The sequence below is a fragment of the Diceros bicornis genome, chromosome 3 (assembly GCF_020826845.1).
Source record: "Diceros bicornis minor isolate mBicDic1 chromosome 3, mDicBic1.mat.cur, whole genome shotgun sequence".
Lineage (NCBI taxonomy): Eukaryota > Metazoa > Chordata > Mammalia > Perissodactyla > Rhinocerotidae > Diceros > Diceros bicornis.
Window position 1 is genome coordinate 48,163,923 of NC_080742.1, and position 16,166 is coordinate 48,180,088.

The window sequence follows — 16,166 nt, forward strand, 5'->3', positions numbered from 1 at the left end:
ATGAATTTGAAGATAAGTATACACCCATGAAACTATCACCACAATTAACGCCACAAACATATCCATCACCTCCAAAAGTTTCCTCTCACCGTCTTTATTCTTTTGTGATAAGAACACTTAACATAAAGTCTTTTAATAAATATGCAATTTGAGCAAGATGGTGATACGAAAGAATTCTTTTTCTCAGCTTCATTGCCAACGAACATAACTAGCCCTGAACTATATAAAACTATGAAAGATTACATTGTCCACAAACGTGACTTGGAGTTAAAGTTTCAGGGAGAAATATATTCTGATGTCACAGCTGCAATGACAGGAAAGCATCAGGGGTTTAATCCAGACTAAAGAGCTTGCACAGAACGTCAATCAATGCACTGCTTGCCTTACAAAAAAAATTTTAAAAAAACGTCAGCAGAACTAAATATGTTTAGTGACCTAGTGAAAATTTTGAATCATATAAAGTCTAATGCATTAAATTCGATATTAATCTCTTTATTATGTGAGAATATGAAAGGTGATCACAAAGAAGTGTTATTGCTGCAGTGGTATAATAGCTGCTGAGGGGAAACGTGGAGAATGTTTGAGCTATGAACAAGTTCTCAGTTGCAAGATAAAAAAATCAATTTGGCCACAACATTTTACAGATGTGAATTGGATAGTCAGATTTCCTTTTTTGTCTGATATCTTCAATATCCTTAATGATCTTCCTACTTCTATGCAAAGAAGAAATGTGACATGTTTTTGATGGCACATAGCACTAAACGTCAAAAAGGAAAACTGGAAGCTTTAAAAAAATAGTTTCTACGAGTTAACAACAATTATCAATGAAGAGAGTAATAAATGATATTTTACATCTGTGAAAAGTTATCATCAAATGCCTTATGAATTTGATACATTTTGATTTTTTATTTTCCATCAAAAAAAGATCCACATATGAGAAATTCATGGATCCAGAAACTGTTTCTTTCATCAAAATATAATTTATATTTAACAATAATTTTATAGTATAAATTCTTGGAACTCATTACCAATGAAAGACTTAAAATGCATTTTGAAAATAATACATCATTGCTTCATTGTGTCAAAAATGAATATCTTAGTATGTGGAAATTGTTTTAAAATATCTTCTTCCATTTCTGTCAACATACCTTGGAGACACTCTACTATGAATGTTATTAAAACAAAACACAGACACAGCTTAGATATACGTTATCTCCTGTAACATTATTAGCAATCCAACCTGGATTTGTCAACTAAAAACTTTAATGCTGATAAACATGTGTCCATTCAAAGTGTTCACATAGGCATTTCATACAGGGAATCACTATTTCCCTCATAACTTTGTTTAGTTATGATTGCAGAAGACAAAAATGAGCATACAGCAATTTCTATATTAATCACCTACATGAACAGGCTCAGTGTGTTCAGTTTTTGTATCTTTTTTCCTGTATGATGTCGTTCTGATTATTTTCATTAAAATGTAATTTTATGTCTGTGAATTTAATAAAAAATGGGCTTGTATTTTGTATGTATTCTCTTAATTTCATTTTTCTAGCAATTCTTTTTTTTGGGGGGGGAGGGTGAGGAAGATTGGCCCTGAGCTAACATCTCTTGCCAATCTTCCTCTTTTTGCTTGAGGAAAATTGTTGCTGAGCTAACATCTGTGCCAATCTTCCTCTATTTTGTATGTGGGACACCGCCACAGCATGGCTTGCGGTGTGTAGGGCCATGCCAGGGATCCAAACCCACAAACCCGGGCCGCTGAAGCAGAGCACGTGAACTTAACCACTATGCCACCAGGCTGGCCTCTCTAACAATTCATTTTTATCGTCTTTTACAAAAGTATTAGTCTGTGACGGATTGGAAATTACAAAAAAAAAAAAAAAAAAAAAAAAACCTGATCCTTCACCCCAATAGTTTGAGAAACACTGATCTAGCTTACTCAAGTACGACAAAAAATCAAAATATTAGGTTTAACCAGATGAAACTGACAATAATTGACCATTTTGACCTTCGAATGGCAATTTCATATGGTGTAACCTAGTGGATGTCACAAAGCCTATGTTCTGAGCCCCTATCTTCTCCTTCTGGGCCTGTTTACCCTTGTTTTAGATACATATCTCTCAGGCTCGATTTGGTTCCCCAATATCCAACTAAATTGGAAGTGGGGACAAGAGCTGCTACAGGCAAGCTCACTGGAAACAGCATGGATTGTCAACTAGGGAGGAGACAGGAAAACTATAAAAAGTAAAGAATAGCTATCTGGGGCTATTTAATTAGGGGCCAAATGGTCCAATACCTCTCAATAGGCCCTGGAAGCATCACTGCACCCACTTACATTTAAAATGATAAGTAATCAAGAAAACAATTATACTGGTTACATTGATTAGGCCACCAGGCAGGGTATGTAACACATTTTGGATTCAAAATGTCTAATACACAGTTTTTGAGCTTAAAGGAATAAATCCTCAGTCCTCCAGAGAATTCATCTATTTGGACAACTTTATTCCCAAATGGATTAAGGAATTTCTACGTGGCAACAGAGCACAAAATTTACAGGATTCAGATATTAGACCAAGCATTATTTAAGACAACACACACACGCATTCCCCCCCACAAAACCCTAAGTATAACATTAATCACAATTAGTGGTGTCCCTTCTATTCTGATTCAGGCTCCAGGGAGATCAGAGCTGTTTAACTAACAAGACATTAAATAATTGCCTTGCTAGGACCTGGTTAAGCCTGATTGAGACGGTCAAACCCACCCTAGCCCACTTGCACATCCATCGATCCATTTGTAACCCCCTTAGTATGAAAAGACATGATGATGAAGTTGGTTATAATTGAAAAGAATCTCACAGTGAGCAGAAGTCAATCACACCCAAGCTCTCTATACCCATCCATAGAGTATCCACCTTGTGTGGCCACTTGAGAGCTACTCTACCCAAATCCCAATTGAGTGGGCAAGTGCTATTGGCCTAGAGCCAAACGATTCTGAACACTGCATAAGGAAGAACTGGATTAGATTAGGGGACAAGATTGAAGGGGTAGATCACATTAAATAATTGTTGTAAAATTCAGGAAAGAGACTACACTGTATTAACCTAAACTAAGGTAGGTAATGGATTAGATTGTTCTCAGGAGGTAAAACCACAGAGCATGGGGATTGGATTAAAGAGGAAAAGAGCTAAAATGACTTCCAAGTTTCTGGCTTAAGCAAATGGAAAGGTGGTGGAGGCATTTACTGACATTTTGGAGAAATAGGATTTAGGGAGAAAAATATGTTTCATTTTTGACATGTTGTTTTTAAGATATACTTGTGGGATATCAAAATAAAGATATTCAAAATAGATATGATTTTCTTACTCAGAAAAGAAATAAAAAATTGAGGAGTATTCAGAATGTCAATGTTTCACATCTCACTCCTAAATTAGTTTTGTCTAGTGAAAAGAGCTAGAATTCACGTATCCTATATTTTAGTACCAAATATGCTACAAACTAGCCATATAACTGGAGATGCCACCCAACCTCTCTTAGCTTCTAGTTCCTCATGGAGATAGAAATCTCACCTCTTTCATAGAGTAGGTAATTTAACTATGAGCATTTTGAAAATGGAAAAGGCAAACCAATGTCTGGAGTTACTATTGTCTCTTACACTTTTGAATAATGAAAAAAACAAGCCATTTATTTTCTTTGCTTCGATAAGAATATAATTCCTAAAACTGAAGGAGGCAAAATTAGAAGTGTTTTTTCATTTTTAAAACAAATAATCATAAAAAGAACAAAGTTCTAAAAGAGCAATTTTATTGCAATCATTTTTGGGGGGTTTGGGGGGTGGGGGAGGAAGATTAGCCCTGGGCTAACATCCATGCCCATCTTCCTCTACTTTATACGTTGGACGTTGCCGCAGCATGGCTTGATAAGCGGTGTGTAGGTTCGCACCCAGGATCCAAACCTGAGAACTCTGGGCCGCTGAAGCGGAGCTCCTGAACTTAACCACTACGCCACTGGGCCAGCCCTATTGCAATTTTTAAAGGATCCAATATCAATTTTTAGAAGTCAAAAAAATCACAGATTTTATATGAAAATAAGTGTTCCTGAGTTCTTGTTTTATTAAAGCTTTTTACATTTTAAGAATTAAACCACTCACCACAGATTTTTCTGTTACTATTTTGCAAGATATTAGAAATATTACAACTAAAATCTGTCACCATTAAAGAAAATACTTTGTAACCCAAAAAGAGAGGGTAGCATTAGAGTTACATGCATATGCTTTTAAGTCAGAGGGTCTGAGTTCTAATTCTGTCTCCACCAGTTAATAGCTGCCTGAACTTGAACACATTATTTAAATATTCTGAGCCCCAGTTTCCTAATCTATAAAATGTAAATAATAATAAGGGAGTGATTAGGAGGATTAGACAAGATGATACATGTAAAGCACTTAGCACTGTGTCAAAGGGCTTGAGAGTAACTAGAGAGATATGTCATGAAATCAGAAGGAAAAATGGTTAGGATATATATGTAAAATTGTCCAGCCTCAATAGTAACCAAATTAACAGACTATTTGTTCTATTTTGTTGTTAACAGCATTCAGTGCTGGCAAGGACAGAAAGGGAAAGATTCTATTATTATTAACACAAGACTAAATGGAAAAACCTTTCTGGAAAACAATTTCATAATGTGGCGTCAAAAGCCTTACAAATATTGATGTTTTTTGACTCATCATTCCGTTTCTAAGAATCACTCCTTAGGAACTAATCAGATCCAAAGATGCAGAATTATGTGTAAAAATCAGAAACAACGTAAGTGCTCAACTATAGATGTATGTCTTAATAAATTATGGTACATCACTTCTGAATTGATGCACTGAGAAGGGCACAACATCACTGGTGGTATCCTTACCCCAAATGCATACCATAAATTTAATCATGAGAAAATGTCAGACAAACCCAAACTGAAGGACATTCTACAAAATAAGTCAAGATAATAAAAGGCAAAGAAAGATGGAGGAGCTGTGCCAGAAGGAGAGTAAGGAGACGCTACAATTAAATGCAGTGCATGATTCTGGACATTAGCAGAATAATTAGTGAAATCTGGATAAGGTCTGGAGATTAGTCAACATTATTGTATCGTAGCTAATTTTCTGGTTTTGACCATTGTATATGCTTATGTAAGATGTTAACATTTGCAAAAGTTAGGTGAAAAGTATTCTGAAAATCTTCATACTATTTTTGCAACTTTTGTTAAGACAAGTTATTTTTTTTTTTTTTTTTTTTTGTGAGGAGATCAGCCCTGAGCTAACATCCGCCAATTCTCCTCTTTTTTTTTTTGCTGAGGAAGACGGCCCTGGGCTAACATCTGTGCCCATCTTCCTCCACTTTATATGGGACGCCGCCACAGCATGGCTTACCAAGCAGTGCGTCGGTGCGCGCCCGGGATCCGAACCAGCGAACCCCGGGCCGCCGCAGCGGAGAGCGCGCACTTAACCGCTTGCGCCACCGGGCTGGCCCCTAAGACAAGTTATTTCAAGATGAAAAGTTTAAAAGTTTAAAAATTAAATAATTAAAAAACAAAAAATTCATACAGTGATTATACAGCCATTAAAAATGTTTATAAATAATCTTAATGACATCAAAAAATGGTCACCATATAGCATTGTGAGGGGAAAAAACAAAAACCGGATTGTGAATTTGATTATAAAGCACAAATTTGACTATGTAAATTATACAGTACCTGCATTAAAAACTAAAGCCAAGAAAGAACCCACTAAAATGTTGAGTGGTCATCTCTAAGTAGAAGATTACAGGTGATATTTTCTTTATTCTTTTTGTACTTTTATGTTTCTCAATTTTTTCTTCAACAAGCATCTACCACTTTTAAAATTAGAAAAATAAGTCATTTTTAAAAACATACCAGGAGTTTTGTATCACAAAAATTCCTTTAGACATATTTCTTCAACTTTGTTTTAATAAAAAAATTTTTTTTCGGGCCGGCCCCATGGCTTAGCGGTTAAGTGCGAGCGCTCTGCTACTGGCGGCCCGGGTTCGGATCCCAGGCGCACACCAACGCATCGTTTCTCTGGCCATGCTCAGGCCGCATCCCACATACAGCAACTAGAAGGATGTGCAACTATGACATACAACTATCTACTGGGGCTTTGGGGGGGAAAAGAAAAGGAGGAGGATTGGTAATAGATGTTAGCTCAGAGCCAGTCTTCCTCAGCAAAAAAAAAAAAATTTTTTTTTCAATACTTTGAATTTTTAAAACTGTTATTTTAACAAGTCAATAATGATAAATCTGGGCTTATATGAGTTTCTTAATTTAACATCAGAAATCAAAAATGCTTAATGGTTTCACCAACTATTTGGAGACGAATTCTTGGCACTATGCCTCCCTAAATCCTATGGAACTCATGTGTTGAAATAGTTGCTTCACTTCCACTAAATAACTAGAACCATTCCCCAAGTCATCAAGAGAAGCTCAAACCTATGCCTGAATCCCAATCAAGAACAGAAGAATCAGGAACCTAATCATTTCTCCCCAACCTGCCACAAGTCAAGAAAAGAACGTATTTGTGCAGGAGACTGTAAAATAAAAAAGAAAATAGATCTTCCTGGGAGACAATTCAAGATGACCACCAGGTATTTTGGATGCCCTTGCTTCATATGACAGTCTTCTGAGTCATCAGGATATTTAGAAATGCACCATTGAGGGGGTGTAAAGCATATCCCAAAATACCTCCTCTGTGAGATAATGTATATGACTGTTATGGATATGTGTCTGCTCCCTCCATCCAGGTACTGGCCATTCCATAAATATCTCATAATAGTCCCCTAAATATATTCCATAAATATTCCCCCATCCCTACTCTGACAAGTTTATGACCAGACCTCAGTTCATCTCTCTAGACTTCTTACTCCTAACATCAGAGCCAACTCCAGCCACAGTTCTGAGCTTGGTCGACCTTTGCATCCTTACCCAGCTAGTTTTAGCTTTCAACCACAGCTGCGTCCCTACCAACTCTGTTCCAACCTCATCTCTGCAGGACAAACTTGATCTACCAGCTCCCAAGGCATGTAGTACCAACTGCTTAGTCATTTAGCCCATTGCTACTCTCTTGGACCCTCGTGGCTTCATCAGCCTGCCTCTTGACCCTTCAATACAGCTTTGCTGGCCCATCTCCACCATCTGCTTTCTACACTCTGCCTCCTGGGGCCGTCTCCTCACATGTAACGTGCCAGGAAAGGACTCATTTATACTGTCTCCTATTTCCTGTTTTTGTTTATGACTGGCCTTGTTCCAGAAAGGACTTAAGATAACATATACTTTGATCCTACCATGTTTTGTCAGATGGAATTCTTAACTCATGGGGCTTCTCACAGGGCTTCTATCTGCTCTATAAAGCATAATGGGGACGGTCCAAAGACAGTGTTTTTCTATGACATCAATCCCTGCCCCTTCTAAGACAGGCCAACAACAGTGGCACTGACAATTCTCTTACAAAAGGAAAACAAAGGCAAAGCACTGATCTTGAACTACAAGCTAGAAGCCAAGTAAAATACTAAGACAGCAAAGGCAACAACATTGATTTTGTAGCGTCTGCCACTCAGACCTTTTTACCAGGCAGATGCTGCTCTCCCCCTCCCCCTGCTGGACATCTAGATTCTGCTGCAACTCTTCCCCAGTCCACAGCCCCAGGCTGATCTGACACCCATTCGTGCCTGAAAATGTACAGACTAAACATTAAAGAGAAGCCACATTTACTAATCACATTTCATTAAATTCAATGCCATATTAGAGAAAGGGAATACCCTTCGGTGGAAAAAAGCATAAACCACTTGTCAGACTGGTATCTGAGTCCCCATTCTCTTACTTTCCAGTTACTTGATATTAAGAAAGTTATTCTGAATTTTCCTGGGCTTCAGTCTCCTCATCTATAAAATGTGGATGATAATACCCATCCCATATGGTTGCTGTAAGAATTATATGTGATGGCACTCGCAACAGTGCCTGGCCTGTGGCAGGCATTCAATTGTTTTGTCTCTCCTGTGCCCCCCAAATGGCACCTAAGCTCTTGGCACCCCATGACTTCATCTATGAAATGACGATAATACCTGCTCAGCCTACCTGCAAGAGTTGGCTGGGCCAAATGAGAGAACAGATGTGTGTCAAAACACCTTGTAAACCAGGAGGTGCTATGCTAATTAATTCGTCAGTGACAACAACACCCGCCTGATGCTTTGAAGAGACAAAGATGACAATGCTAGCTTCGATCCTTGTGGAGTTTTGTAAATTTGTGGATGAAATAAGCATGCATAAGGATAACCACGCTTCAAAGCAGATACTAAGTGGCATATTAGTTTTACAGAAAAAGAACAATGGGATCACAGAGGAAAGAAAAATTGGTTTTTGTCTGAGGTGGAGAGTAGGACAAGAATCACAGATGGCTTCACGAGTGTGTTCACACTGGACCAGGTTCTTGGTAAGACGAGTAAGACTTGGGGCAGCAGAAATGAGGGGAGGGCCTTCCAGACTCACGAAAGAGTGAGAGCAAAGATGCAGAGGAATGGAAGGTTCTGGGGACACTAAGAACTCCAGTTTGGCTGCAGCACGGGAGGAGATGCCACAGTGGAGAACAGGCTTAGAAAGACAGCTTGGGACACTATAGTGTTCTGCCGGGCTGAAGCTTATAGTCAGGTAATGATGAGCCATCTGAGGTTTGTGAGCAGTGTGTCTGAGGAAGTTTACTGAAGGCAATGTGAAGGATGGCATGAGACATGAAGGTGAATACAGGAAAGAATCATGATTGCCAGAGATGAGGGCCTGAAATAATTCAGCAAGGGCAGGGGAAAGAAAAGATTAAAAGGAAGGGGCAAATATAAATGGAAGGCAATTACAATCATAGTATTTAAGACAGAGAGCTACATACCATCACTTGGTTTTACATATACAAAAGAAAAAATATCAGAAAGATGTCATGAGCTCAAATTGGTCCTGTTCTTGAGTAATCTACAAAAAGACAGAAGCAGTGAGATGAAGTCATAAAGCCCTTCTCTTACAGACTTGAAGAATTAATAGGGCACAAGTATGGGGTGTGGTGGAATTACTTAGCATCTGAGTAGGTAAGTTTCAGAAATAAATCTCAGCAATATGTATTCAGTCAACATATACTTTGATATCTGCTTTTGACTAAAAGTTCAATAATGTCTTACAAATTATGTTATTTTTAAAACAGGTTTACTTGAGAGCAGCAGCATACCTGCCTATGGCTCTCCACGACATCCTGCACAATGAGGAGGTTACCTTGCTGTTTTTTCCAGGTAGACTGGAAAACAACTAATGCAAATCAAATATTCTCACTTCATCAAATATTATTCACCCCACTCACTAAATCGAGAAAACAAAGACAAACACGATATGGAATGGTCAACATATAACAACAAGGATGAGGCTCTTATTTCTTCAGGCTATTATCTAACATGTTAGTGATAATTAACAGATATTAAAATAAACCATCTCATTTAGCATATGCCCCAAATTAAGATGTCTCATTGTTTATTCCATAACATCTTCACAGGAAAACACACTTTTCAATTTTTTGCAAGACTTTCTTTAATGTCATATGTGCTCAATGTAGAAAATAAGGAAAAAGAAATAATGAGCATCATCCAATATTCCATGATGAATATGCATTCATCATTAATATTTGGTTATACTTCCTTTTAGTCCTTTTTTGTGCTTTTTAAAGAAGCACGTTAAGATCATAGTTTAGATAGATAGATAGATATTATCCTACTATTTTATTTTTATTATTATAACAAATATTTTCCCACTGTTGAAAACTGGAAAAGTCCACTCAGAATTCAAATTGCTTTAAGAAGACAACCTAAGAATCTATTAATTTAGAAGTATAATGGAGATTTCCAGTTTCAAGTCCAACATTTAAAAGCTTAGAAGTCATCACTCCCTTCCTCACAACAAGAAAAAAGCTTAACAAACTGATAATCAACAACCCTCCGGAGATCCCTCAGAGAATTGAGGTCACAGGGCAAACCACAGCTCCCAAAATTAGAGAGACAGGCAAATATAAAGAATCACAGCTTACCAGGAACAGAAGCCCAGGAGGAGAAACCCACTGCTGGAGCCAGTACCAGTAGGAATACATAAACTATAGTTGATGAGCGGGAGGCACAGTGTAGATAAGCTTGAGAGTTAAAAACTCTGAGGGTCCCAATCTTAGGAAAGCCCCCACACTTTCATGAGTTTTACCTCCAGGATCCCCATGAGGTTCTCAGGGTGAAGACTGGAGAGGTTTCCCTAGTGCTTCCAGCAGGGGGAGAGGAAATGTAACCATTTTCAAATACACACAGAGAATTCTGCTGTCCTTAACAAAAGCCTGCCTCCAAGGGAAACTATTTTACCTGGGCTTAACCAACTTGGATCTTACCAGAGCCTAACCAGTCTGGGGGAAGGGAAATACCCAATTCCAGTCCCCTCTAGCCTTCCTGTCTCACCTGGGAGGGGGAGGGAGGGTGCAGGAGAGAAAGCTGAGAAGCACTTGTGAAGGTCACAGCCCAGGGGCACAGGCTTACTAAAAGACTGAGACCTAATCATAGGACTATAAAATGCTTCCCTTTCCCATCCCCCTCCCATCTTACCACCACATGAATAGGGATCCTGTATCATAATAGGAGATTACAGCTGAAAGAACTCAGACCCTATTTGAGAAGGAGTCTCCAGGGAAACCCAAAGACAAGGGAGACAAAGACAAGGAAATTAGAGGAAATTTTAGCCTCTGACACAGCTACAGCAAACAGTAAACACAGCCTAAACTCCTAACCAGATAAACATAAAACCTCACACTAAAATCCTATTAAGCCCAGTTCCCTTAATCCAATACTTCATGTCCAGCTATCAAAAAATAATTACAAAACAGGCTAAAAGGCACAAAAACACAGTCTGAAGAGACAAAGCAAGTATCAGGATCAGACTGAGATATGACAGAGATTTTGGAATTATCTGACAGGGAATTTTTTTTATGTCTATTGTTTTTTTTTCTTATTGTGAAATTTTTGTTGTACATTATTGTTTGTCAGTCACCATATAAATGAATCCCTTCACCCCTTGTGCCCACCCCCCATCCCCCTTGCCCCTGGTAACCACCAAACAGTTCTATCTGTCCGTGTTGGTTTATCTTCTACATATGAGCGAAATCACGCAGTATCTGTCTTTCTCTTTCTCTCTTATTTCGCTTAACATAATACCCTCCAGGTCCATCCATGTTGTTGCAAATGGGACAATTTTGTCTTTTTTTACAGCTGAGTAGTATTCCATGGTATATATATACCACATCTTCTTTATTCAATCATCAGTCGAGGGACGCTTGCGTTGCTTCCATGTCTTGGCTATAGTGAATAATGTTGCAATGAACATAGGGGTGCATAAGCCTCTTTGGATTGTTGATTTCAGGTTCATTGGGTAGATACTCAGTAGTGGGATGGCTGGATCATAAGGTATTTCTATTTTTAATTTTTTGAGGAATAGCCATACTGTTTTCCATAGAGGCTTCACCAGTTTGCATTCCTACCAGCAGTGAATTAGGGATCCCATTTCTCCACAGCCTCTCCAGCATTTGTTGTTTTTTTGTCTTGGTGATTATAGCCATTCTAACAGGTGTCAGATGATATCTTAGTGTAGTTTTGACTTGCATTTCGCTGATGATTAGTGATGTTGAGCATCTTTTCATGTGCCTATTGGCCATCTGTATATCTTCTTTGGAGAAGTGTCTGTTCATTTCCTCTGCCCATTTTTCGATCGAGTTGTTTGTTTTTTTGGTGTTCAGTTGCATGCACTCTTTTATATGTTATGGAGATTAACCCCTTGTCAGATATATGGTTTGCAAATATTTTTTCCCAGCTGGTGGGTTGCCTATTCATTTTGATCCTGGTTTCATTTGCCTTGTAGAAGCTCTTTAATCTGATGAAGTCCCACTTGTTTTTCTTTTGTTTCCCTTGTCTAAGTAGACATGGAATTCAAAAAGACTCCTTTATGGCCGATGACAAATAGTGTACTAGCTATATCTTCCTCTAGGAGTTTTATAGTTTCAGGTATCACCTTCAGGTCTTTGATCCATTTTGAGTTAATTTATGTGTATGGTGAAAGAAGATGGTCTACTTTCATTCTTTTGCAAGTGGCTGTCCAGTTTTCCCAGCACAATTTATTGAAGAGACTTTCCTTTCTCCATTGTATGTCCTTAGCTCCTTTGTCAAAGATTAGCTGCCCATAGATGTGAGGTTTTATTTCTGGGCTTTCAATTCTGTTGCATTGATCAGTGTGTCTGTTTTTGTACCAATACCATGCTGTTTTAATTACTATCACTTTGCAGTATGTTTTGAAGTCAGGGATTGTGATGCCTCCAGCTTTGTTCTTTTTTCTCAGGATTGCTTTAGCTATTCGGGGTCTTTTGTTGCCCCATATGAATTTTAGCATTCTTTGTTCTATTTCCATGAAGAATGTCCTTGGGATTCCGATTGGGATTGCACTGAATCTGTAGATTGCTTTAGGTAGTACGGACATTTTAACTATGTTTGTTCTTCCAATCCAAGTGCATGGAATATTTTTCTATTTCTTTATGTCATCACTGATTTCACTCAATAATGTCTTATAGTTTTCATTGTATAGGTCTTTTAATTCCTTGGTTAAATTTATTCCTAGATATGTTATTCTTTTTGTTGCAATTGTAAATGGGATCGTCTTCCTGAGTTCTCTTTCTGTTAGTTCGTTATTGGTATATAGAAATGCAACTGATTTCTGTAAGTTGATTTTGTATCCTGCAACTTTGCTGTAGTTGTTGATTATTTCTAATAGTTTTCTAATGGATTCTTTAGAGTTTTCTATATATAAGATCATGTCTTCTGCAAACAGCAAGAGTTTCACCTCTTCATTGCCTATTTGGATTCCTTTTATTCCTTTTTCTTGCCTAATTGCTCTGGCCAGAACCTCCAGTACTGTGTTGAATAAGAGTGGCCAGAGTGGGCACCCTTGTCTTATTCCTGTTTTCAGAGGGATGGCTTTCAGTTTTTCCCCATTGAGTCTGATGTTGGCTGTAGGTTTGTCATATATGGCCTTTATTATGTTAAGGTACTTTCCTTCTATACCCATTTTGTTGAGTTTTTTAAATCATAAATTGATGTTGGATCTTGTCAAATGCCTTCTCTGCATCTACTGAGATGATCATAGGGTTTTTATTCCTCATTTTGTTAATGTGGTGTATCACATTGATTGATTTGCAGATGTTGAACCATCCCTGTGTCCCTGGTATAAATCCCACTTGGTCATGGTGTATGATCTTTTGGATGTATTGCTGTATTCAGTTTGCCAATATTTTGTTGAGGACTTCTGCATCTATATTCATCAGGGATATTGGTCTGTAGTTTTCCTTCTTAGTACTGTCTTTTTCTGGCTTTGGTATCAGGGTGATGTTGGCCTTGTAGAATGTGTTGGGAAGTGTTCCATCTTCCTCTATTTTTTGGAATAGTTTGAAAAGGATAGGTATTAAATCTTCTTTGAATGTTTGGTAAAATTTTCTAGAGAAGCCATCTGGTCCTGGACTTTTATTTTTTGGGAGGTTTTTTATTACTGTTTCAATCTCTTTACTTGTAATTGGTCTATTCAGATTCTCTATTTCTTCTGGATTCAGTTTTGGGAGGTTGTATGAGTCTCAGAATTTATCTCTTTCTTTTAGATTGTCCAATTTGTTGGCATATCGTTTTTCATAGTATTCTCTTATAATCTTTTGTATTTCTGTGGTATCTGTTGTAATTTCTCCTTTTTCATTTCTGATTTTATTTATTTGAGCCTTCTCTCTTTTTTCTTGGTGAGTATGGCTAAGGGTTTGTCAATTTTTCAGATAGGGAATTTTAAATAACTATAATTAATACACTGAGGGCTCTAATGGAAAAAAGGACAGCATGTAAGAACAAATGGGTAATGTAAGCAGAGAGTTGGAAACTTGAAGATAGAAGCTATAAATGTAACAAAAATGAAGAATGCCTTTGATGGGCTTATCAGTAGACTGCGCATGGGTAAGGAAAGAATCACTGAGCTTGAAGATATGTCAATAGAAACCTCTCAAACTGAAAATCAAAGAGAAAAAGGAATGAAACAAATGGAACAGATTGTCTAAGGACTATGCAACAATTACAAAAGATGTAACATATATGTAATAGGAATACCAGGAGAAGAAAGAGCAGATGAAATATTTGAATTAATAATGGCTGAGATATTTTTCAAAATTAATGACAGACACCAAACCACAGATCCAGGAAGCTCAGAAAACAACAGGATAAATACCAAAAAACATACACCTAGGCACATACACATTCAGACTGTAGAAAATCTTGAAAGAAGCCAGAGGAAAAGAACATAATACCTACAGAGAAAAATAAGAATTACATCAGCCTTCTCTTCAGAAATCATGCAAGCAAGAAGAGAGTGGAGTGAAATATTTAAATTGTTGAAAGAAATGTAATCAGGAAATGTTTTGGGGGTCTCCAAGACCACCTTCATGTTCCATGACTCACTAGAGGGACTCACAGAACTCAGAAAAGCTATTATACTCATGGTTATGGTTTATTCCAATGAAAGTATACAGATTAAAATCAGCCAGGGAAAAAGGCATATAGGGTAGAGTCCAGGAGAAACCAGATACAACCTTCCAGTTGTCCTCTCCCAGTGGAGTCACATAGACAGTGCTAAATTCTCTCAGAAATGATGTGTGACACGTGTGAAGTGTTGCCTACTAGGGAAGCTCACCCAAGGGTTGATATCCAGGGTTTTTATGGAGCACCCACATGACTAACCTTAGCTACTCAGTTTCCAGTCCCTTCCAGAAGTCAGGCTGATACAGTGTGGTCCAGGGTCCCAGGTAAATAAAAACAGATGCTCATCATAAATCACATTGTTAGTATAAACTATCTGGCATGGCCCAAGACCCCAGGTATACAAATACACTTTTATCAGACAGGATATTCCAAGGGCTTAGAGGTTCTCTCTCAGGTGATGGTCAAGGACCAGTCCTAACGACCTGTGGAACGTAAGGGGTTTGGACAACCCAGGCCTGATGAGTTAACCCCTTACTACATAGGAAGCCATCAAGGAAACTGTTGCCTAGATAGGAAGAAGCTCACCAGATGGTATTGGAATTGAATGCAGAGCTCCTTAGTTCTGTGTGCCCCTTTCCCATGCAGGCCATGTGCCCTCAGTAGAACACATACTAGAATATGGCCAGTCAAGCAGGAAGGGTATCAGTGTTCTTATCATCCTTGCTTACGAGTCCATCAGTGGGAAGAAGACTTCGCAGAGGCTTCAAGGCCCAGGTAAGGTGTTAGGTAGAACACGGGATTACTGCCCTAGGAAGGCAGTGTGCTGTAGAGAAAGGAATTATAGGCTGAGAATGAGGACACTTGATCCTAACTATGTCATTTTGTCTAACTAGCTTCAGGGTCCTCATCAGTAATATTTTCCTACTTAGAGGTAGGGGGCAATATTGCATAGTAGGTAAGAGTGCCAGCCAGGGCAGGCTTAAGGAACAAGCAAACTGCGTGGTCACACAGAACCCTATACTGAAAAGAACCTTGAACTTTGTTTCATGCTCTGCTGTTACCATCTTGAAATTCCTAACAATTTTTAAACCAGGAGTCCCACAGTTTTGTTTTTCACAGGGCCACACAAGTTATGGAGCCTGTCTTGGTGCCAGGTCTGGAGGGGGCCTATGAGTTCAAATCCCCACTTACCACTTTTCAGGAGTATGACCTAAGGCATATTATCTAACCCATTTTAAATCTGTTTTCTGTAAACTGAGGATAAAAACAGGTTGTTGTGAGGATTAAAGGAGATAATATATGAAGAGAAACAGCATTGTACTACACAATAGTATCCATAAGTAATAACTATTATTTGTTCTCAACAATAATAAAATGAGAGTATATTAGTTGCTCTCATTTTATAGAGAGTTTTTAAAGAGTATATCTATTGCTGTGCAGCAAATTACCCCAAAACTCAGTGGCTTAAAACAACATTTATTATCTCACAGTTTCTATGGGCCAGAAATCCAGGTGCAGCTTAGCTGAGTCCTCTGGCTCAGTCTCTCCCCAGACTTCAGCC